This window comes from Sinohyriopsis cumingii, chromosome 19 (assembly GCF_028554795.1).
Source record: "Sinohyriopsis cumingii isolate HCF-2022 chromosome 19, ASM2855479v2, whole genome shotgun sequence".
NCBI classification, from domain to species: Eukaryota; Metazoa; Mollusca; class Bivalvia; order Unionida; family Unionidae; genus Sinohyriopsis; species Sinohyriopsis cumingii.
In genome coordinates this window covers 67,017,508-67,044,011 of record NC_142979.1, presented here as the reverse complement: position 1 = coordinate 67,044,011, position 26,504 = coordinate 67,017,508, and the positions used below count along the sequence as shown (strand labels likewise).

General features: G+C 36.9%; 1 pseudogene; it reads right to left on the bottom strand.

The window, feature by feature from the left end:
• Positions 1 to 9,799: 9,799 nt before the first annotated feature.
• LOC149775877 (LHFPL tetraspan subfamily member 7 protein-like) lies at positions 9,800 to 25,190 on the bottom strand (annotated as a pseudogene).
• Positions 25,191 to 26,504: the final 1,314 nt, after the last annotated feature.

Below are 26,504 nucleotides of genomic sequence, written 5' to 3'. Positions count from 1 at the left end.
TCGACAAACAAAACCCTAAAGAAGCCTTCTTGAGAGCAGGCAAAAATGTCTTGTTGCAAACGGGCAAAGACCTGTTGGGTAGATAAGAAACGCCTATAAATTCCCTGAACGCTAACGAATCAGGTATTCCTGCTTCCCTGACGCCACAGCAAGGACAAGGTAGAAAGAGACGACGAAGAAAACACCCTTTCACAAGACTTCACACTTCTAAAGCTAGAAAGACAAAGAAAAGAAGAACCGTTCGAGACTTAGACGTTTTTGATTATTAAATTATTGAGAAACGGAAAAAAATTTGCACCGAGAGTCTTGCGCCTGTTCCAAGTTGGAACTGGATCTGTTTGCCATGCCACCCACATGATGACAATGCAAGAATCCCAATGGGTGGAAATTCATCCCGTCTCCTCTTTGACGGATTCAGCTCCCATTGAGTTTGAAATCAAAGGAAAACCCGAAGATTACATCGATCTGAACAGCAGTTACTTGTATTTGAAAGTCAAAGTTCTAGATAAGAATGGAGGTACAAGAGACGGTGAAGAGAAAGTAGCTCCGGTCAACAATTTCATGTATTCCTTGTTCAGCGGAGTGGACTTGTACTTGAATAACAAACTTGTCAGTAGCAGTATGGATACTTACCCTTCTCGTGCCTACCTGGAAAATCTCTTGACGTACGGAATAGACGCCAAGAACACTTATCTCAATGCCTGTATGGTATGGGAACCTGACGAAATTGATACAAAGAAAGACCACAATGAGTGATTTGTAGAACGAAGAGACAAAATCAAAGAGGGAAAGAGTTTAGAACTGATGGATCGTTTGCATTTGGACATGTGGTTGCAAGAGAAGTATTTGCTGAACGGAGTGGATGTCCGCTTGAGACTGAATCTCAGCAGTACCGCTTTCCATTTAATGGCTGATAGTGCCGATTACAAAACCATCATCCAAGAAGCCAGACTTTACATACGACGCGTGGAAGGGTTACCTAAAGTGGGAAACGACATCAGTCACACTTTGAGCAGAACGACCGCCAAGTATCCAGTACGACGCGTGGAAGTGCAAACCTTCACCATTCCCTGGGGTCAGCGATCCATGATCGAAGATCACCTGTTCCAAGGACAGTTACCCACACGTTTGATTATTGGTATCGTCGAGAATACAGCCTTCAACGGAGCTGTCAATAAAAATCCTTTCCACTTTCATCACTTTGACGTGTCAAAGATCGAAGTCAGTTGCGATGGCAAGACCTTGTGTACCCGACCTTTCGAACCTGACTTTGACAAGAAGAATTACTTGAGATCGTACTTGTCCCTGTACGAAGCCACGGGACAATTAGGAACCAACACCAGTCACGGCATTACGTACGAGGAATATGCAGGAGGCTACGCTTTGTGGGCTTTTGATTTCACTCCCGACTAAGGCAGCGACGAGGGACATTTCCAGCCTATAAAATCAGGCCAGATTCGAGTGGAAATTCAGTTTGCAAACCGAGATCCTGATGAAACGTTGAACGTGACAATACGATAGAAATCAACAGTTTGAGAGAAGTCATTCTAGACTATTAGAAGCCATGGAAGACTTTTATCAATGTTTGTATAGTAGAGATTCTTTGGACATGGAATGTGAAGAGCCTGTGGAAGGAGAACCTCAAGACAAAGACGAAGAAGGCATCATGATGAAGTCCCGATGGCCAGAACAAGAAGCACATTTAGTCTCCTGTTTTGCTACAGTCCTGGGAGATAAAATTAAGGAATTGATCAAGAAAGATTGTTATGGATGTCAAAACGATCATCCCAGTCAAATTCAACACTATAAATGCTTGATGCTGAGTCAAGAAAAAAAATTGGACGAGTATCTGGAAAAAGCTTGGAGTCTCATCTCGAAAGAATTCGTGTTTGATCAGTGGTATAAAGGCTTGCGTAAATTATCTTCTCCTCCATTATCGCCTCTGGAGATCCGTCGCATCGAAAGTCTCTTGGACAAGGGTACGAAGTCGGAGCTAATGCCCATTTACTTGTCAGACATTTTCCAAGAGAAAGTCAGGATCGAATTGATCACTTATTATCACCTGTAAAGAAAAAGCAACACAAAAATGGATACCTGGGAACTTTATTATCTTTTAAACCACAGTTCGTACACTGCGTCTTGGAATCCTGTCGTGTGTGCTAAAGATGAACTCCCTCATCGCAAACCTCAAGACCATCAAGCTTATGTGATCAACACGGACGACAGTCATCTTCCAGGAACCCACTGGGTAGCCGTCTACTTTCCTCAAGAAGGATGTGTGGAATATTTCGATTCGTATGGATTGCCTCCTTTGGAAGACGATATCATTCACTTTATGAGAAGAAATGCTCAGACCACACGATTCAATAATGTGAAATTACAAGGCACAGATTCCTTGGTGTGTGGACAACATTATGTATATTTTCTACATCATTGCAGTCTGGGATATTCTTTAGAGCATTTAGTGACTTATTTTGATCGTCATTCTTCTAGAAACGATGAGAAAGTAGATCAATGGTTTTGTGACCATTATGCTTATCTTTTGTCGTTAGCTAGGAAACGAAGTGTACATCTATGGCCCAATGACTTCCAACAGTGGAAATCACAATTTCATTCACAACGTTGTCAGCCATGTCCAAAAAATTGTTAATGAGTTGAAAAAAAATTGTTTAATGTTATATTGAATGGTTATTGTTAAAAATGTTTGTTACTTGTTAGTGATGAGTTATTTGAATAAAAATGTTGTGTTTTGAAGAAAAGAAAAATGCGTTTGTCATTTGTTTTGCTATGGGTGTCATGATTTATGTTCTTTGACTTCTCTCTATCCCTCACATGACATTAATTTAGCGTTCCGACTCGAAAACCGTATAGAGATGATTTCCTTCGCGTCCGCGCTTAGACCATACAAACTTGGTAGTGTCCAGTCTGACCATGATTGCTACCATTGTGAGAGTCCATTATGGATTAGAATCACCTAACATAGCATACCAGGTTCGGATGAAAGACTGGGTTTTGAAGGATCTAACCGAACCAGGTCCACCAAAAGACCGCCCCCGGAGACGCTACTCACCACCAAGAAGCTTCATCAATGTGGGTGGAGTACCATTCAGAGGTGCCCCACCTAAACAGTCCTTTTAAGGGCTACAAAATTGCCTCTTTTCTAATAGGGAAACCTAAATTGGCTTGGTTTTCCTCCTTGATTTAACCAAAAACTTACAAATTTGAACAATTGGACCACCGCTCAAAATTTACAACTACCAAAAACCTAACAGTGACACAACTCTTAAATGTCGCTTAGACATATTACTCTAAATAGGGAAAGTAGGGACTTCTCATGTACACCCTGTACTAGATTAGATAGATTAACTAGGAAAGTAGGAAAATTATTCGACTCCTATTAATTGAACTAATTGCACAGGTGGCTAACACATTATTGGTATTATCATTGTCCATTAGTACAACTGGACTTAATTTGAAATAAGTACGGGCTGGCGTTTCAGGGAGCATTCGACGTCCTTGGCTGGCTTGCCGAGTGCCTCTTCCTTCTTTTCCAAGCTCGGACATCGTACACGTGGCAGAATGTGGAACGATTTCCGCCTGCCACAAGCCCAGGTGTCCTAATGTGACGTCATCGCTGCCGAGTAATCGCAGCGGGCGTTACATACTGCTTGGGTTGACACCTGGGGCGATAATGCAACTGAACTCTTATAGTAACATGAGCTGTGTGGTACTATTTCCTCTCATGTAACAGCCATTCAGTCAGGTTGTTAGGGACTAATTAGTCCTACAACCTGAAGGCTTAATTAAATAGTACTCTATGAGTACATTAAAGCCTGGGGGATGTGGCTCTAATTCCATCCCCCAGGAGTAATTAAATAGGTATCGGTGACACCAATAACCAATGGTAAATGTCCCTAGTGGACACACACCACTATAATTCTAGCAAACAACAACAACAACAACAAAGTCTGACCATCCATTGTCGACTCATCCTCCTACGAAGATGTGCTCAAGACTAGCTAAGCTGAACGAAGACTACGTGAATTTGCATCGTGTCAGACAAAGTCTGATACCGAAGCCTGAAGAGATAGAGAATGTCAGAATGTTAAAAGTCACTGAAGATCTGATAGAATAGCTCTTCAGAGAAGAAATTAACAGGGAGAAAGAAGAATGGATGGAGAAGTACAGACTTCAGAAACAGCAGTGAGAGCAGAGACAGCAGCAACAACAGCAGCAGCAGAAGGAACCTGAGTTAAAAAATTGTATCGTGCTGCCAAAACTCGACTGAAAAGTCTCCGTTTACCTCAGGTGCAACGATGGTTACAAGAACAAGTTACCTACACTTTACACAAAGCCATTCGACGCAAGTTTTCCAGAAGTCGCACCCAAGTGTAAGGCATCGATCATCAATGGCAAGCCGATTTAACCGATGTCTCTCATTTGGCCAGAAAGAAGAATGGACGGAGAAGTACAGACTTCACAAACAGCAGAGAGAGAAGCAACAACAGCAGCAGCAAGAACCTGACAGAAGCTTTGTCGACTGTCGTGTAGACACGAAAGAGTTCTCCTCTTTCCGAAGAAGCAGACCTTATCATGTGAGAAAGCCTGTCTTCAGAGGAGGACACACTCTTAGATCCTAAAAGATTGCATAGCTCCTCGTTCACACCAAAAACCAGCCTTTTTCAGGGCTGCCCCATACTCTAGAAAAGAAATAACATTCCATTGCCAATGATATGATAGAAAAAAATTATATATAAGCACATGAATTCCTTATCTTGACTAAAAAGTGCGTGTATAAGCATTTTTTGATGTGGCTTGTCAAAATTTTAAAAATACTGATGGGTGGTAAAAAAAAGTGTGTGAGTGTTTCTTTTAGGCCCGCGCATTTTGGGTGCTCTGGGAGAACGATTGGAGACTTAGATGTGTCTGCGGTGCCAGACCAGAGAGATGTAGGCATTAGTCAGGTGCCTCTGAAGTTCAAAAACAGCCCTTTTCAGGGCTAACCAAAACTCTAGAAAAGACAAACTATTCAATTTGTCAATGTGTGAATCTGGAGTAGTGTGAATATAAACACTCACTCGTTTCCTGGTATGATTGTGTGTGTGTGTGTGTGTGTGTGTGTGTGTGTGTGTGTGTGTGTATGTTTGTGTTTGTGTTTGTAAGCGCTAACGTACGTTTGTGTGGATAGTAGATTATTGGGGTTTGTAAGCTCTCAAGTACGTATGTGTGAATAGTAGAGTGTGTGGTTATTAAACATTCCCTTCTGTGTAGATGGTATGTTTGGGTTTTGTTTTTGTTTTTTGTTTTTTGCTGCTTCGTGTGTGTGTGTGTGTGTGTGTGTGTGTGGATAGTAGATTATGGTTATGTTTATGCTGCTTCCGTGTGTGGATAGTAGATTTGGGTTTTGTTTTTTGCTACTTAGGGTGTGAATAGTATAATCTGGGTTTGATTTTACTGCTTCGCGTGTGTGGATAGTATATTATGGTTATGTTTTACTGTCTCATTACGTTAGTGTGGATAGTAGATAATATGAGAAGACAAAGGTAGGGGATGTTTTCCTTCACGTCCGTGCTTTCCATTCTACGGAATAACTAAAAGAAGAAGATGGCAGCAGCTTCAGACCTGTTCAACAATTTAAAGGAAACATACTATTGGATGATAGATAGTGAATATGTAGTGGAAAGAATTGAAAGAGAATGGAGGATAAGAAACAGCCTGGACTTTGCTAATAAACTAAAAGTAGCCAGGGAGTAGATAGAGGAGATAATAGAAGAAGAATTGAAGAAGTTGAGAGGGTTCATTAATCCACCCTACGTCAGAGTTGGAACTTTAAAAGAGGCTCTGGATAATGTTATTGAAGTAAGGTGTTTTCTGGAAGTCATGGTGAAATGGTCAGATTGGTCATTTGTCAAAAGGGGCCTGGACAAAATGAAGAAAGCTGAAGAACTTCTTAGAAAAGTGATGGAGGTAGAAGTCAAGAAGATCAAAGGGTAAAGAAAGAAAGGATAAGGAAAACTTAAAGAAAAAAGAGGCCTTTGAAAAGCTGAATGACAATTAGATCAGGATACAGGAGAAGTTCAGAGCGTTGGGCCATCCTGACTGGATGACGGAAAATGATGAGAAGAAGAAGAAGAAAGGAATAGTGGGAAACGTCAGGAACTGGATGAAGAACTGGAGAAAATAAAAGAAGAAGAACCCAAAGGCCCTTTTCAGGGCCATTCATACTTCTCGAAAAGAAATTGACTTTCTTGCCTAACTCCAAGACAAACTTTTTTTTAAAATGTTGTCTATGTATAATGTAAGTCTTGTCTGTATTCTCTCTGTACACCCCTGCTCTTTTCTCAGTCCTGTGACGTCACCTGCCCCTAGTTGCTATAGTGTTACCAATCTCCCCTACCGTGGCGTCAGACGCTATGTTTCCCTTGTCCCTATACAGCCTCAATACTTTTTTTGTCCTGTATAGTCCCACCATGTTAAATTTCCCATTTGTGCCCTATATCGTCCCAGGGTGTTTTTTCCTTCTTTGTTCTCATTTGCCCTACGGTACAACCCATGTTAAATTCGCCTTTGCCTCACGGTACAACCCCTGTTTTTTCCTTATATGTTCTCATTTGACTTACGGTATCCCCATATACTACTAACAACAATGAATAGGATGTAATGTGATTTTAACGTCTTGTTGATTGGGCAAAATTACTACAGAATTTAGAAACAGATTATACGCCGGGAAATTTGATCATAATTTATGTTCTAGCGGCAAGCAGACACGTTGGGTAGCAGACGATTTTGTACGTATGGGACAACTTCTTGCAATATTGGAAACTTGGATTAAATACAGTTTTGTTTTAAGGTACACATTTCCATCTTTTATATAATGTATTTATATGTATGATTCTAAAAGATGCATAGTAAATCGAATTTTCTGGATTGCAGGTTCAAGAACGTCATGGAGTGGGTCTTCACGTTGCCATTTAGAAATCATATTTTTATGTACATTTCGAGTCTAAATGTGGGATATTTTTGTACATTTTATGAATATCACTTTTCTTAATTAATGTACGATTGTTCTTTCTGGAGACAAAATGGATTTTTGACCCAAAATAACACGTGATCCAATGTTTACAGAAATGACGTATCGTTGCGCAGAATTACCCGACGCGCAGAATTGGCCGACATGGCAGTAATTTTAATGCAATAATTTAAATTATTAATTGGAATTGCAAAGTGCTCGTTGACGTTTTGGACTAAAACACTGCTTTGGGATCATTGAGCACTCATTCAAAAGACATCCTGGCTTATATCATTGTGGTACATCAATAACATTGGTACATCATCGCATTCAATACTATTAATATATCAGCACGTTCAAAATTATTGGAATTCACTCAGAAAGTTGTATACTTTGGACTTATCATAGGAATTTATGACTATTTGGCATTTAATTCATGATACTAAAAGATCATCTTAAATTTCCACTTTCTAGGGAAATACATTCCTCGTTGAATTTTACAAAACGTTTGTTGATTCTGCTTCTTTCTAGTGTTTAGTTTAAAACTATGGTAACAAGTGACAGAGAAATAAACAGCACCGTTGAATTGTAAATGTATCATACTTCCGACTAAAAGATCTACTGTGAACTATAAAAAAAAGGTTACATTTTTCGCTACTAAATAAATATACATCTGATATAATTTCTGCCGTTCAAAGCATCTAAATGTAATTTGGAATACATATGGAGGCGATACACCAGTCTGAGATCTTCATGACAGCATCATAACAATATGCCTTAATACGAGACAGGTGGAACATATCTATATTATTCCGATAATATGATGACGTACTAGTTATGTCAGTATTGATTGGGATTGAGTTAATTGTAGTGGATATTTAGAGGAATGCTAATGTCGCTCTACGGGACCAGTTTCATTATATTTGGGTAACATTTACTGGCAGATAAGTATGATCTCAATCACAATGTTAATATATTAGGTAGTATGCACGAAAGACATATTCATACAAGCAATGGAATGCACAATTCAGCAACATTTCAACCAGTATATATATATATATATATATATATATATATATATATATATATATATATATATATATATATATATATATATATATATATATATATATATATATATATATATATCCTATTGGCGAACTTACTTTAATATTTTAATATTTTTCTGGTTTTGATTAGTTGAGGTGAATCAGCAACCCCTAAGTCCCTATGCCCTTGACACAACATGTTGCATGTATTTTTGTTGTTGTTGTTGTTGTTGTTGTTGTTACAGTTGTAACTTTTTAAAAATTGCTAGTGTACTTGTTCATAGTGTGCGTGGAATAGAACGGAATAAAATGAGACATAAATAAATAACTGGTTTAATACATATCAACATATTCCAGAGTACTACTGGATGAGTCAGGGGCATTTTTATCATAAGACTCCATTAAAATGCTTGAAATTGAATTCATTATGCTATTGTTGATTTTGTCAGACCCATTTGATTGGATACAAAGTTGAATGTCTCTTTTCCTCTGAAAGACCAGAAAAAACGGATGAGGGCATATTATACATACATTTACATTGACAGAGGAACACGTAACAAATACAGAAACAAATGCTTTATCACTATAACAGATCAACTACTACCACAACCACTAAAGTTGTTGTTATTATTATTATTATTATTATTATAACCGGTCTTCTTGCGTTACCCAAAAAGGGTCTTTCAGTGTATGCTTCAGAGAGACTCGCCATATGTTTTAATTTCAGAGGTTAACAACTGTTGATTTTGAAAAATGACAACTTTCAGACTTCAGTTGTAAGTATGCCTTCACAGGACATCGGAATCAATTTACAAAGAAACATATATTCTTACAAGTTTGGATTTTGTAGTTCCTTGAGAGCTAGTTGAACAAATCTCCCCACAGGAGCAATAAAACCCTAATATAATTCGTTACTAGCTAAATATACAGCTGTAATACACATCGGTGCATATTGTGCGTATTCTTTCTTCGATAGATGAATCGTTAATTAAATCAATCTTATCTTTAATAGAAATCGAAGAAATTGAAATATAACAAGTAAATTCTATGGATTTGTCAATTATGAGATCATCTGAAGCTTGTAATGGTGTCCATGAAGCGTTTCTATCTATCTATCTATATATATATATATATATATATATATATATATATATATATATATATATATATATATATATATATATATATATATATATATATGGATGGATTGGTAAATAGATAGTTAGATAGATTGATAGATTAATAGATGGATAGATGGATGGATGGATGGATGGGCAAATAGATAGGTAGGTAGATAGATAGATAGAGAGATAGATAGATATATAGATGGATGGATGGGTAAATAGATAGATAGATAGATAGATAGATAGATAGATAGATAGATAGATAGATAGATAGATGGATGGATGGGTGGATGGGAATGTAGGTAATACAAATACAGTTCAGATCATAGGTGTTGACATGCTTTGGATTCTAGTCTTGCCTTAGTAGCACATGCTGTCAGACGTATAGTTTTCTGTTTCATTCGCAGAAGTGATGAAGAAGGATGGATAATTGTTTTCTCGGATGCTGGGTCTTTTCTCGTCTTCATTATTTACCTTCAAAGATCTTTTAATCACAGTTATTGTTAATATAATTCTCGTAATAGTCCTAAAACTGTTTAAAGTCGGATATGTTACCGTCAGCCATGAAAATCCGTTATCAAGCAAACCACACAGAAACGTCAACGGAATAAATCGTCTCAAATGCTTGACTTTGGATACATATCTCTTTTGTCCATAAGCAGAGACAGAATGGGACAGAAGACCGAGAGGGACGTTTCTACTATTGCCAACATGTAGGCCATCCTATATCACACGAACCAGAGTAAAATACCGACGCCGACTGCCCGCAGTAGAAACGAAAATAACTTGAATTGAGTCCAAAAGGGCAGGATACAATTCCACACGTCAGAAACACAACTGAAAAACAGAAATATCTCTTAATATTTTAATGCTACTGGTACGTCTAGACCCCCCCCCCACACACACACACAAACACACAATACTCACTTTGTTTACAAAGTTGCTTTAAATATTGAATAATTTACCTAGTATATGACTAGAGGCATAAACTTTAAGTGACTAAATTTACAGACGACAATAAAAGCTCTTTCCTGCACGTTCAAATATGATATTACACATAATTCAATATTGTTTGAAGCCAGAGATAAAATTAATTTCTAAAAGTGTGGTAGGTAGCTCAATTTATTAATGCTAACAATAGACGTCTTTTATACCCATAATGCCCAGAATACATAGCACGGTCTTAATGTTTCCAATTTTATGAGCCTTAACTTATTTCCTGTATTTTGCGCGAGTGATGTATTTGGGAGTTAGACTGTACATGAATCAGTTTAAATGGTTCTAAGAACAAAAATTTCGCAACGTGGTATACTTACACGGAGAGAGAGAGAGAGAGAGAGAGAGAGAGAGAGAGAGACAGAGAGAGAGACAGAGAGAGATTTTGATTTATATTTATTAGTTCTCATTTCTCAAGTTTGTTTTTCCTGCAAATATTACAGATGTTAGGAGTTGCTAACAGCAACTCCTAATATCTGTAATATTTACAGGAAGAAAAAAAAAAGACCTGAGAAATGAGAACTAAATATATATGTTTGCAGCCGCATATCAATGTATTAGTATGAACGCAGTCTCTGTGTAAGTCTGTTTGTATGCAATGCCGCCTTCATTTACTTACGACCGATCCGGTGGCCTTGGATGAACGAGGTCGCGGGTTCGAGCCCTGACCGAGTCATACCAAAAAACTTATAAAAATCGTATTAGCAGCTGCCTCGCTTGGCACTCAGCATTAAGAGGTTAGTGTTAGGACTATTCGGTCTGGTGTCAGGATAATGTGACTAGGTGGGACATGATACTTCATGTCTGTAGCATCCGGTGGCTTAGTGGTTAGAGCGTCCGCTTTGGATGCGGGAGGTCGCGGGTTCGAACCCCTACCGAGTCATGCCGAAGACTTATAAAAACAACAGCTGTAACAGCTGCCTCGCTAAGCGCCCAGCATTAAGAGGTTAGTGTTAGGACTAGTCGGCTTGGTGTCAAGATAATTTGATTGGGTGGGACATCATGCTACATGTCTGCGGCATGATGTCCGCGTGATAGACATTACTATAAACTGCCACACTGAAGACATCGTAGCGATTTGACTGAAAAATTGTTAAAGCTACGTTATAAATTAAAATTAAACAAACACGCATGCAACATGATGCCTCAGTGCCAGACATTTCTATAAACTGCAACGCTGCAGACATCGTGGCGATATTTGTTAAAACTAAGTAAAATATGCAACACACACATAAACACACACATCAAATTAAGAAAGCTCTTCATACGCTATGAAGATAAGTTTCTTCCTCTGGGTTACTTGGATAGCAGGTGGATTCTCAGTTGATCATATCGCAGATTATATAAACCAAATCTTACCACATTCATATCTATTGGCAAATAAAGTATACTATATTCATTGATATCCGTTGGATTATCAAACGTAAATCAGACATGCTATTTCTCTCCCGCCGCGTTTAATTTTGCGCTCAGTGTCAGTTCAAGTTTGTTTATGTAAATGCAATAATATTTATATAATTCATTTTAATTTTAAAAGAGCTTCCCTGCTTGAACACGGTATGCTGGCATAATGTTGGTCTTTACGAAACTGCTTCAACACGTGCAAGCAGTCTAATTTCGTGCATTACCGTATGTACTCGCTATAAATCCATTTGCAAATTACACAGACCTAGTTCTGCCGTCGCATCATGCACCGACAGGTCTAGGTCTATGCAGTTTGTTAGGAATAATCTGTAGAACACACAGCATAGACTCTGAACTGCAGGAGCATTATGCTACTGAAGTTAGAGAAATTGATTGTTTGTAGTTTGATTTGACTTATTAGCGAGTGCAGAGAAAAAAGGATTGTACCGGAAATATTCAGCTGATCGCCCATATGTTGTCAGGCATGCATTTTTCTTCGGGGATATCTAATGCTTTGGCAATGTGTAACGGTACAAATCATTTTCTTTATTTGTATTCATCACATTGAGAAAGCTTGAATTCATATGTACGTCCGACAAATGTGGTCAGCAGGGAACATTATTTGTTGATTTGTTTCCATAATCCATTGTGATTGTTTTTTTTAATATACTTAACATTAAAGAAAAATTCAAGACATCTCGGATTAGTTTGTCTAAATGGATGATGCACATCTTATACTGGATATAAAATTGGGGTTTTACAAAATCGTACTGTATCTTTTAACAGGTTTTGAAATTTATCGTCAGTCGATGTGCTTCATGCAGACTGTATGTACTTTTTGCAATTGTTATATATATTTGATTTAATTTATATCTGATTTAATTGTTTGTAAGTTTTAAAATCTTTTTATTACTTTAAATTTCATTATATGTCAAAATAACGTAGTTCTGTTTACTAGGAACTCATACTTTCCTCAGAAAATAGTTTGACCTTGACTGTTCATTTTTGTAAACATAAAGCTGATCTGTTTCCCGATCTTAGTTCAAAATTAGTAACAGTCACGTGAACAAGTTGTTTTTAATTTATTTTTATAATGGGAATAATAAGGTTGAGATCGAGGCTGTGCTGGATATATGGCCCTCGACTTGTAAATAGATTTTAATGAAGTAAATAACTTTCATTCTCTGATTACAATGATTGGTTCTTATCAAAGACATACAGGGGTTACGCGATTTTGTATATGTAAACATGGTCACGTGGCCCTTATCCGGGCATTTGTTTTGCGTAAAACGCAAGTTTTAAACCATCGTTTTAGAGAAATAATCTCAGCTGGGCTTCTAAACACTGAGACGTAAAGGTGTTTCTTTTGTTGTGTCATTTTGGGAATTACAGTTTAATGTTTTTCAAATTATTTGGATTCAAAAGGATTAATTCGTTTCTCTGGAAATATTTTTGAGTGCTCATTCAGAATTCTTGAACAAAGACATTTCTTTAAAAATTTATTTAGATTTCCAAAATCGGAGGATTATTTATTGTGTTTCTACTAGGAACTGTAGACAACAACATTGAACAGGATACAGCGTTCGTCATAGCCTTCCTCTTGGATTCTTCGTCGGGACTCGAACTTGAAATCATTCGAACATTACAGTAATTTTCCAGGGAAATAGTTTGTTAAATATGTCAAAGCTTGTTGTTTTCACTCTTTCTTGTGTTACTGTTTATTTGAGCCTAAACACGTAACATAAGAAAATTTATTATGGCTAAGGGTCATTGCACATGCCTGTTTGCAGTTTTCATTGACTACGACACAGCAGCGTAAATTCTGCAAAGTCAGAGATTTTTGTAATAGTGATAATGATCAAGACAGTGAATTTTAAAATACGCTGTTCTTATACCTGTAGTGAGAATTATACAATAAATAGCAAAGAAAAAAAAACACATTTATTCCTGTACCACAAAATCTTGTCTTCTCATATGCAAGTGCGTTTCCAGACTACTGATACATTTTTTTAAATCAAGAGAACAGCGAATAATAGTAACATTGACCTTAAAACCAAAGTAAACAGCGTCACAATGATAATACAATATTTCCCATGTTTTGCTTGTCAAACATTCAACTTTGCTTCATTTTAACCAAATATTTTCCCTAAAGTTTACAAGTTTACAGTGTTTTTGATTAATTTGAATATTGTTGCCAAGATGAAAGAAATTCTTTCTGGTTGAAACAATGCTACTTTAACGAGAGGAATGACACTCATATTTTTTTGCGTGACTGGTTCCATTCATATTTTTTCCCACTCCCTAAATGAATATTGGAATAAATGAAGAAATTCGAATTGCAATAGCATACTATCCCAGGGGGATTCACAGTCTATGAATGTGACAAACAAAGCGATAAAACCACATTACTCGGTCTGAATACAGGATGATTCATGTGAGGAATTGTATTATTTTATAACTTTTGAGGCGCTCTGTTCCGCATCATGCTATATTACTTTCTGTTTGAATTAAAAATATTAAATCCCTTCCAATAACTATGATACTTTATCGAATGGATCATTTCTGGATGATAGATCAAGACTTCTCTCCTCTCTTTCTTTCTCTTTTTATTTTTCCATTCTGAATGGGCTATTAGAATTCTTCTCGGTTCAAATGAAACATGTCCAAATATGTTTTTCGGTTTGGACTGTGTTGAGGAAAATATAAAACTGCCATTTTGTTTGAAACTTTTCTTCCTTTTCGGAATTCAAGCAAATTACGATCCCATGGAAAGGTATTCCTCGAAGAGTTTCCTTGACTCATTGACAAATACCAACATAAGCTTGTTTCTGTACTAAACTTCTGTCTAGAGACAGGAAAGATCTACAATAAAAACAATGCTGGACAGAATAATGCAAAAGTAAGGTATTTATTGTTCATATTACTTAATAATTGATTGCATCGGGAGAAAGTACTATATGGTAATTGTGATATTTGAAGCGCTTTTAAGATGAAAATGGTTTTCTAAAGTAATGCGACTTGTCCAATAGTGGCCTTAACCGAGACTGAAACACCAGTGCTATAAATTAATATGGAATTTACTCTCTCTCTCTCTCTCTCTCTCTCTCTCAGTAGTATATCCCCAATAGGTCAAAAGTTCTGAGTTATTTTTATATGCGTGCACTTTCAGACTTGTTACTCGTTTCACATTGAATATATTTGTCTCAGGTGTGCTTCTCCGATGCTGTTCTAAATTTAACTTTTGTTATTGAATTGACTCTATTGGCCCAAAATTATATATTTATTCTGAATGAAAGTTTTATTAAAACATTACATGCTCTCTCGTTCGTTGAGACGCACGTCGTCGTATAATGTCCACTTTTTCTAGCTAAGTATGTGGGCATGATAAAACGGTAAGAGAGCCAAAGATAGTGGAAATAAAAGGCAATTAGTATGCTATATATCAGGTTAAAGATAAAGGCTTTGCTTACCCGCTGCAATCTGCAAGTAGGTGGTTATAAGAACGATCAGAGTATCACAGCCTCTTTGAATATATAAACTGATCAGGGCAAACTAACAACTTACACACATAAATATGCAACCACCCCCAAATAATAGGCACGCAGCTTTACATGGTTTTGAAGGAACGTTACTAAATCCAAAATGCCCCCCATAGTATCCACAAATTTGTTTTGGATGCGAATAGCAGCAGAGAGGGTGAACAGACTCTAATTGACTTATCTGTCAAATTTCAAAATAAGCCTTCCTTGAAAATCGCAAAAACTCTAATTGACTCACTCTCGAATCGCAAAAAAAGCCTTCATGAAAATCACAAAAAATCGCGGCTGTGACTGGGGGTGCCGAGACAGCGCCCTCGTTACTGCTGCTATCCAAAAAGTTTATCAAGCCCTATACGATAATGCGATCATGGGTCATGTAAGTTTATTGTTATAAATCCATGCCGGGTTGACTGAGCTTGACTAAATAAATTTCTAAACTTAATTATGTCCATATCTCCGCTGCACCAAGTCTGATAAATATTTCTCAAAGTATGTGTATCAACACCATTAAATGCAACTAAAATATTGCAGTTATCTTTTGGTATTTGTGTATATCGCTGAGTAACATAAATTACATCGGTGTTTTTATGTCTACTGCGTGAAAATATTCTAGCAGGATTTGATTGCTTATCTAGCATTACATCGTCGTATACAACTAAATTATTAATAAATCCATCAATATCATCTACAGATGGCGCTTCATTAATATCAGTTATAAATTCAATAACATCATCACCGTTTTCATCCAACAATTTTGCGTTTTCATTAAAGTCTTTCAGTACATCATAGAAGCGCTGGTCATCTACAGACGGAACTACTAAATACAACTTATCCCATTTCACCCACTTCATTATCAAATTAAGCAATAGTTGTGTTTTACCACTTCCAGATGGCCCAATTATAATCCTTCGGATAAAATTTGGTAATGCTGGATGATGCTTGACCGGTTCTCGCTTTTTTGTTGCCGAAAAATACATGATGTAGAAATATAATAAATAATATGGATTTATATTGTGTAAAATGCAGGACGCGTACCCCCATAGGTGGACCAACAACTATTAGAACAAAAAATAACAGATCAGCAGTTACAGGTAAGTGTGAACGATGTGGTACACAATTTTTTAAAATTTATTTCTAATCCAAACAATATAAAAAAAGAGGAGGTGATGTTGCCGCTTAGTTAGGAAAACTACCAGGAACACCATGGGCTAAATACCCAGGAGAAAAACACCTTCTCGGGTATAACTATTGCGGTCCTGGTACTCGACTTGATATCCGACTTGACGACCAAGATCAAGCAAAACCCGGTGAGCGTGTCACGCTCATGATGTAACTTATAAAATTAAAAACCTACAAGATAGACATATCGCAGATGTAAAATTAATTCATGCGTTAAATTCCATAAAAAATAAATCTTTCAAAGAAACATTAGCTAATTGGTTGGTGAGATCTGCGATGAAACGTAAGCTAGCATTAGGAACTGGTAATTAATCAACCGATTATTATTATAATGGAGTCGATTTATTATAGTCCAAGGGGATATTGGAAGGGTAAAGCAGCGATTAGTAAACTTGCCGAAGCAGCAGGTGTCGAACGTTCTACTGCTGAATAATGGTTAGCACGACAGGCAATATGGCAAATTTATTTACCACTGCCTAAAACAATTCAGTACGCACATTTTGATGTTAGCGTTCCTAATGAAGCTCATCAGGCTGATATTTTATTTTTACCACATGATACTATTAAAATTGGTAGACGTCGATTAACGTACAAATATGCGTTAACTGTCGTTGATGTTGCAAGTAGATATAAAGGAGCCATTATCAACAAAGACAGCAAGTGAAGTAACTTCTGCGTTTGAACGAATTTATCGACGTGGTGGTCTACGATGGCCACAGCTGCTACAAGTTGATCCTGGCAAAGAATTTCAGGGCGCAGTATCATGGTTGATGAAGCAACATAACGTCAAAAATCAGACGAGTATATACTGCAATTCATCGCGATCAGGCAATTGTTGAACGATTTAATCGAACACTTCCTGAGCGGTTATTTAGATGTCAATAAGTGAAGGAAATAATTCAAGACAAAAGAACTTGAAGGTGGTAAGAAGAGCGACTGATCCTATCTGGAGTATTACGACACATAAAATTTCCAGCGTGGTAAGATCCGCGGGCAGACCTGCAATCTACAGACTAGATTCAACTGCTCCTCAACGTGGATTTACACGTGAACAATTACAAGTAATTCCCGAAGATACACAATTACCACTTAACTAGCACATTTTCGCCGATTACATTCAAGACAGGTCAGCATCACATTTTCGCGGTAAATTGCCTTGGATCATTATTTGAATATCGCCACAACATTATATAATTACAACTTGCACAATGATTATTCTGCTGCTGCTTTAGCGCTATGATAAATTCAACATTGAGATCAAAATCTCGTTTTTTGTTGTCACTTTGTTTATAACAAACTAATTTCTTACTTACTAAATACTATTATCGAGGCCATCATCGATGGTTTCTGTAGCGTCTATGACAATTCTCCGCAGCTGAGATATTCTTCTGACTCGAGACACTGCAAGATAAACTAAGTTTGACCACTCGACACGATCATTGACAATCCAATCTCGAATATCAGAGATGGTTAACCCCTGAGATAAGTGAATTGTCATCGCGTATCCCAGTGTCCACGGGGATTTATCCCCGCTCAGCGCATCCTCAACAACACTGATATCAACTGCGACAACATCATTTAATACGAGATTCTGTTTCTCAGTATGTCCTGGTATATCAACGTCGATATTCTGTCGTCGTGTATCAGCTGGTCTATGACACAATGGTACACGTAGGTCTGAAATATTTTCTCTATGTAACTGAAATAATCGCTGTTGAAGTGTATCACGAACTATCGTTCTACTTGCCACTATTAAATCATTTGGTCTCCACACTTGCAGAAAATCGTTCATTGAAGTTTCTGAAATTATTTTACGCATTATTTCACATTGAATTTTATTCGGTTGTAGTCTGATTAATTTCTTAAACGCCCTTAATTCAACATCAAGAGACCTATAATCATCAGTTATCTCCTCGTAATAATCTACAAAATTCTTTAGCCACCCGTGCGGAGATAACACAGCAAACGGCGGTGGTTGACCATGATCGCCGCACATGACCCCAGCTGTATTTTTCAATAACAGCCAATCGAGAAATATTTTTAATGTATCTAGCGACACCGTACATATCTCATCCCAAATAATAGTTTTTTGGAATATATTTCTCTCCCATTCGATCAGGAGTCCGTGCGTCTCCCTTCCATCGAAAAAAGCCATGTTAAGTACATGACTGCACTCCTCGTTATTCTCATTTCTCTTGCGAGTCTGTGTGTAGGTGTTAAAACAACCGTATCATCTGAATTCTGTCGAAATAATTCGATCACTCGAGATGTTTTACCGAACATCCCGGTCCGTTTAGATAGACCGTCTTGTGTCTGGATACTGGATCATACACTGATGCTGCAGATGATAATTCTGATATCTGATTATTTTTGTAATAAACATCTTTGATTTAAACATCTGCGGATTCAGAATAATTATATAACATTTCCTGTTCTATTCTCCATTTACCCCTAGATGCATCATGAGCAGTAAATTGAGTCAGTAATTCTGCGCATTTTTTTCGATACAGAATGAATCCGTTGCAACTCTTACTGCAGTGGTCGGAAATCTATTTATCATCGATAATACATTTATAGAAACATAAGTGAGCATTGAGGATCTTAAATAAGTAAACTGAGGTGACTCGCCATCAATATAACCAACAATTATACCTCATCGTGTCCCATTAGACAAGTAAGCGTTTCCTCGACTTACAAATATATCTCTCTTCGTTGCATCAGGAATTATAAAATCATATTCAACATCATTCATGAATAATCGTGCATAATGTCTTTTATAATCATATGCCCCGCCTTGAGTAAATTTACCGATTATTCTTCTACCGAGATCTTTTGCGGTTTTATTTTCATCAGATGGTGGTAACCAAACTTCGGTCTGAGGACGGTATGATATAATTGCCTCACTTACAATCAAGGATATTAGCATTTCACAATCAAGTATATATCGTAATAAAACTATTGGTGCCCAACGTTTTTCTGAAAAGTGATTGCCAAACCAAACATAACAGATCGGATGAAGACCTTTAGTAAGCTCGAATGATACAATACGAGCGAATCCGGTCAGAGTAAAATCGGGTAGTGGTCCATTTATTGATACTCTAGTCATCTCTTGTGTGGGGTGTCCAAATCTTTTAAAATATCCAGAACACTCTCCGTAACCAAGAAAACCTACCGGATAACACGCGACCATATCAACCGAGATAACGTCGCTATAATTATACTTGGTATTCCACAATCCACCGTATCCGTATTCACAGCAGCTTAGCTGCACGTCTTCGAGAAATTCAAATCGTGTTGGCTTCCACGAATTTTTCTCTCTTGCAAAATGAGCTGCATCAGGTGGAACTGTAACACAATTATTCAACATGTGCTCAATATTCTCTGTTGAAAATTTCTGCGCGAGATTTTTCATTCCTTCGTGGAGAGCTTCTTTACGATATATTTCGCCGTTAGGTCGTACAAATTGATCATATTTTTCATCATTGGAACTCTTAAATAGCCATACTGATACAGGATCGTTTTTACCTATTTCGTGAATAAAATCAAACGTGTTTTTCCCAGAGTCTTGGGGGTAAAATTTTACAGTCCGATCTCGTTGAAATTTTGTTACTGCGCTGGCCCAATCGTGCGCATTATGATCAATAATTTAAATTGGGGCTCCTCTATATTTATTCTTTGATTCGTAAATCTCTTCGGTTATCGTTGCTACTTTTCTTGGAAATTTTAATTTTTTTCCTAACTTGGCGACATCATTTATTGTAGCTCCGGATCCTTAACTAATTCAGCCATTTGTTTAATTTTTCACGTCGTAGACCGGTTAACCCATTTCCACGCATCGCGTTTGTAAAATGTTCGATTACTAGTTCGGCTACACAATTCAGCTTTGAAAATCTCATTGGCGCAACATCATTAATGTTGGGTTTATCAATTAGCGAATAAATTCCATAAATAACCGCTGTTATAGGATACGCTCGCTTGTAATGTGGTTCATCAATAACAGTCAACATTCCTGGCTTGGAATTTTTACTTAGCACAGCGGTTTTTCCATTAACAAGGACAGGATTACGTTTGTCACGGATAATCCACTCAGCGGAATCTGTTTCTGTTAGCACAATAAACTCTATTCTGAAAAATATCTTTGATCGTTGAGATAATTAATTATCTTTTTCTCCCGCTCATCGCTTATTATAGCATCAATGACTTTGTCGACACCTTTGGTGTTGCGTATAATTTTGAATGTCGACCACGTGTGAGATGCCACATCGTCACGAAATTCATTTTTAGTATTCTGAATATTATTAATCAGATTATTCGTCGGATTAAACAAAGCTCGCTTCCGCAAGTCAGTTGTTCTTCTGTTAAGATCGAATCTGGATTCAGAAAACGAAGTTTTCCAAGGCTCGATTGTGGATAATCTCTCAAACTCCTCCATATTATATTTTAGACAAGTATTTAAATAAAAAAATATTATATATACAATGACTCAAATAAAGAATCAATGCAGGTGATTGATGATTGGGTCTTCAACTCCTTGTAACAAATCTTGCGTGAATGAATTATGCGGACAACATTTACAAAGCTTGCGTCGAGGAAGTCTTCGTCAAAAACCGTGCTTACGGTGTGCTGTTGGAGTTAGAGGAAAAACGCAGTTGTGTGTGCAAGGTGGTGGTAAAAGATATAGAGAACTAAAACGATATTATGATAAAAAATATAACAACGTAAAGGACTCTGCTCTTGATAAAGTTATAAGAACCCCTAAAGATTATATAGCTAGATTTGTAAAGACAAATTATAATTTAGACAAATAATATTATATATAAAATGGAGCAAAAGGAATTTGTCAGACATCCTATTATCAAGAATTATGAAGCATCTCGCGATGGTGTAATCAGACACTGTCAGCGGAAAATGCCGGTTGGTTTTGTTAATAATGCCGGTTATATAATGTTCACCGTTGAAGGGAAGAAAAAGTAACTATCTCATAAACTTATATACGAATGTTTCTTTGGGGTGATCAAAGACGGTCTTGTGATCGATCATATTGACGGCAAAAGCACAATAACTCCTTGAATAACTTTCAAGCTATCACACAGAGCAATAATTCTGCACGTGGTAATACTAGAAGATGTAAAACAGTTGCAAGGAAGGCAGATGAATCCATAAATGCTGAGACCGGTGAAGAAATAATATTTCAGTCAATGATCGCGGCTGGCAAGTATTTCAGTATTCACTCGCACGGGGTACAACGTGTTGCAGATCAAATACAAAAATCGGCCTTTTCGCAGAAGAATGAACAGTGGATTTTATTTTATTATGTTCCAATCGTGTTAGATACAGACAACATCTTTGATAAAAATCAACAGAGATTAATCTGCCGCGGATATGTAACATGGTTGATAGAGTTATTGTTCTCGATTCGAGGAGATAGATTTCAGAATACTTGTAAATAAATATCTTTTGTGATTAATTCTCTCTTCTGGAGTGTAGCCTGGACTTGCTAGAATGTCATATGGCAATCTAGAAGTTCACATAAGAGTGTGAAATATTTTTCATTTAAACGTATATTTAGTATAAAATGAATTACGAAAATATCAATGATATTATTTCTGCTATTAAAAAATTAGAAAAAGACGACATGATTAAATTCGGAAAAATTATTTCTGATTTTCAAACATTACAAGAACGTAAATACGAAGGTAGATACATACTACCATCAGAATACAAATTCATAAAAAGAATTAAAATTCCATGTTTCAATCGTTGGCTGCAGTAAAAGAAACTGAAGTAGGGGAATTCGTTCCTCACTCTCTCGCAGTAGAAAAAAATTAGATTAGAACTGTTTCGTGAATATGAGGCAAAAACGATAATCAATACTCGCATAAGACAATTAAGAAAAATTATGTCAGAAACTGTCATTGGTAATGAAAATGAAAGTTAGAATCATTCATGTCAGATTTTAATCTTTTTTTTACTGTTTTTAGTCAGTAACAAAATATCCACCCAATGATTTTATCAAGGACAAGGACGGGGATTATTTTTTGTTACTGTTTTAATGTGTATCACGCGTCAGTGGCTTTTTTAAAGTATGTGCTGTTTTTGTACTTGATAAGGTGAGACAACACTCTACGATTAAAAATCCTCGAAAATCGTAGATTTTTAGGATTCACATATAAATTCAGACTCAGATTCTATCCCCGAAGGTCAATCAAATTATTAGTTTGAAATTATTTCTTGATAATAGCGGATTAGGACATCGTAGATAGACCGGATTGATCGTTTTTTGCACAATGAGAGATCCAGGTGGGACTTGCGGTGTAAAGTGTACAGAATATATCCTTGCTGTGCTTGATTTGATATGTCGTTGTTTGTCTGATAACTTTCATTCATAAGATTGACTGCGATAGTTGAGGTCATGTTTACAATTCCCGGAGAAATATGACGACCTTGTCCGTGTTGTCCATTGTTGTATCTGATGTTATCCTGGGGTGGTGTTATCTTTCTCTGCTCAGCGAGTATTTTAGGGAAATATTCATCGATGATATCATCGACAGATTTTTTAAATCATCTGCGTTAAATCAGGAAAATTAAAATTCGGTAGATGAGCTTCTGTTATTTTATGCTTATCGAGAAAATATTGTATGTACTGACTACGGGACTTGATTACCACTTGTACAATGCTTTGATGAACATTGTTTAGGTCAAATACAATTTGATTTAATATTTCTGTTTGTTTAATGATTTCATCCTTTGTAATTGTGAGGTCAAAAAGATACTCGGTTAATAATTGACGTAATTTTATTCGTTGCCTTTCATGTTCATCATTAATATCATCAAAGGTGATCCTTATGTCTTTCTCAATATACGGCCTTTTTGGTGTTCCATACAACCACCATATTTCACTAAAGTGGGGTTGTAATACACCATCGTCCGGATTAGCTTTTATAACTTTCCACAACGGATTGTTTTCATAATTTGGAATATAACTCCAATGCGAGTGACTCGCTGAAGTAAAATCACCCCGCGTTGGTTCTGGCATTGGTGCAGGCAGTGGTGGAGCAAGTTCAGGCCATCCTAGTACTGACCTGATCGATGACTGGTAGATATTAACGGCGTAATCCGGAGAATTTATTTCTATCGCGGCGGACAGTGTTGGTTCGTGCACTGTCATGGCTATCTTGGATTCTTTCCCCGTGATATTTTTCATTCTACGTTGAAATTCATCATTGATCTGTTCGATTTGAAAATTCCCTGTCGGTATTCGAACAACTACCCAGTCAGGTGTTCCATCTGGTTTATTTTTATTTGCAAATACCAACGAATAATTCGATTGTAGACCGCCGAATGATCTTTATCTGATATTTGGCCAACTGTAGTGTACTCGCAACTGCGCAAGAGCGATTTCTTTTACTGGAATCGCGGTTGGAAAATTAATACTGAATTCAGGGTTGGTTGAGCATACTGATATCATCGTGGTTTTCAGCAGACTTGTATTTGCGACTATCTGCTGGAGTAGTTCCGTCATTATTTAAACCCGTATGATTTAAACCATGGTTTTCCAAATCAATTACTTCAGTGTATGTCTTAAGCATTATGTCAAATTCAGAATCTGATATTGTCGTATCGTCAAATGCTTGATGATATCAACGAGGACAATTTAGCGTACGCGTACCCTGCCGTGTGTAATTTTACCGTGTAATCGTGCAATTTTGTGCTCGTGCACGTGGATATTTTTTTCGCGATAATATTGAAAACCCCAGCGATGGTTGCCGATGATGAAACACATATTGTCACAGCTGCATCTGCTGTCACTGGTGTTAGCGCTGATAATACTACGCCGGTTCCAGCAACAAGTGTAGATACCGAATATACAACATCATTGAGAACTGCACGTCTTCGGTAATTTTTATTTTCTTTGTGTATTTGTCAACGATGGTTTTCAACGTTATTTGCCAATCACGTACTTGATCATATCTAAATTTTTGAACGTCGATTGAAATGCTCATTATACTTTACTTTGTCTATATGATCAACATTTTGATTTAGTTTAAACACCCAATAGTTCCATGTGTCACTTCTACTTTTTTAGCCTATTTGGGTTTTAAAAACTTATCTCTTGAATGATAATTTTCAGCAGCGAACTCACCAAACTTGGCTTTTACCTGTCTATTTTTCAATTTATATTTTTGTATTTCTTGTATACCATCTTTAGTAAATTTTTCCCTAAAATCAACTCCTCTTTTTCCCTTTTTTGGTTTTTCACCAACAGCACCTTCGGGTGTTTCTTCACCTTCATCTTCAAGTTGAGGAAATGGTTGAGGTTGAGCTGCAGCTATCTTTGCAATTTGTTCAGCGGTTTGTTTGACTGATGGAAGAAAACCCTCTCTAATGACTGTTGTAACTCCCTCAGTAGCTTTTGTAACAGGTCTAAATAATTGTTCTGTGCCTTCTGCATATTCAACTTGAGATTCTTGTCTCGCTTGTAGTTGTTCCTTAACAGCGTCTCTCAGTGGTAGATATTTATTAATTGCTTCTAGTCGCTCTCGAGCTAGACGTGTTGTATAAGCTTCTCTTATTGTCATTATTTGATATAACTTTTTTTTATTGGTGATTTTTAGGAAGGCTTATTTTTGCAATTCGAGAGTGAGTCAATTAGAGATTTTGCGATTTTCAAGGAAGGCTTATTTTGCGATTTGACAGATAAGTCAATTAGAGTCTGTTCACCCTCTCTGCTGCTCGAATAGTGGAAATCCTGTAGACAGTAAGCATATATTCCGAAGGTATGTATTAAATCCGGATGAAGGAACCATTCCGGTTGTACCAAACTGTATATACAAGTCACGGTCACAAGTATGGAAAGCAAAAGCCATATACAGTGGACAAATGCTGACATGTAACTGAAATCCTCGCAAAAGAAAATATTCAAGTGTGGCTTTTTTATAGCTCCATTGAAAGAAATGTTGGTATGCATGTGTTGAAACATGAGATAATATTCCATTAATATTTGATCAATGCGAAAACCTTAAAAGGAAACGGTATGATGCAATCTTCCATCATTCTGTATGAAATAATTTGAATACAGATGAGAAATGCTCCAACCGTATATCACACTAAATAGATATCCAGATCATGAGATAACTAAATCAATATCAGATACATAGAACCTAATTCTTCCCCATCTAGAGCTCTTAATCTTTTAATATTTGTAGAGGAAAGAATCCTTATACTAAACATTATCCAACGTAAGTTGTCAGTGTGCATCTAATTGGAAGTTTGAAATCTCCTATGACTCCATTGACTTCCATTCTCAAGTAGCATTATCCCAAAGAAATAACCAATCTCCTCTTGAAGTGTGAAGTGTTAGTAATAGACGAAGACCGCGTTAACATTTAAACAACCAACAGCCTGAATAAATCACCGCGTACTCTTAATGCTGTCTATTATCACAATTTCTAGGTCTCTCAGATCCGCTAGCTGTACCGCTGTGCATTGCTCTTGGTAAGGTAACTTTTCTGCGTTGGGAACAGATAAAATCAAACGTGTCCATTGAAACCGCTGAGGACTGCATGCAATTGATCATGCACCTTTGTATGTGCAGTGCTGTGTACTAGAGGAACAACATAATATCAAATGACGTCACATGTGCTATCTCCAACAACTTTCATTAGACTACCTAGGATCGCGCGTTTATGTAATAACTTTGGTCATTTGGTACCATAAACACTGTTTGCTGAGACATAACTGTTAGGATAAATACGCAATTACATCGTCCCCAAGAAAACGAATCCTTGTATGTTAGATCAAAATCGGTTAAGATGGGTTTGTAACAAGTTAATTTAATATTCATTAATTCTTGACCATCATGTAATTAACCTTAATTTACACGTGTTTAACGAGCCTGATCATCGAGTACAAAACGTTTTTGGGCTCATTTCAAATAAATACGTTATAAATCAAAATCATTTGGTGTACATAATTACAATTATCCTTCTGCTTATCGTTGGTTACTAATGCATGTATTATCCACAAAAGCAAATACTGATTTTCTTTTAAACTGGTCAAAAATAATTTCATTAATTAGTTAAACTACGTGTCTGCGTGTCATGTTGAAAGAGTTTCGCATGATATGCCCCATTCTGGAAGATAAAATTAAAGTTTGAGGAATTATGTGTCACACTTCTATGAAACAATGCGATCAAGTACATTT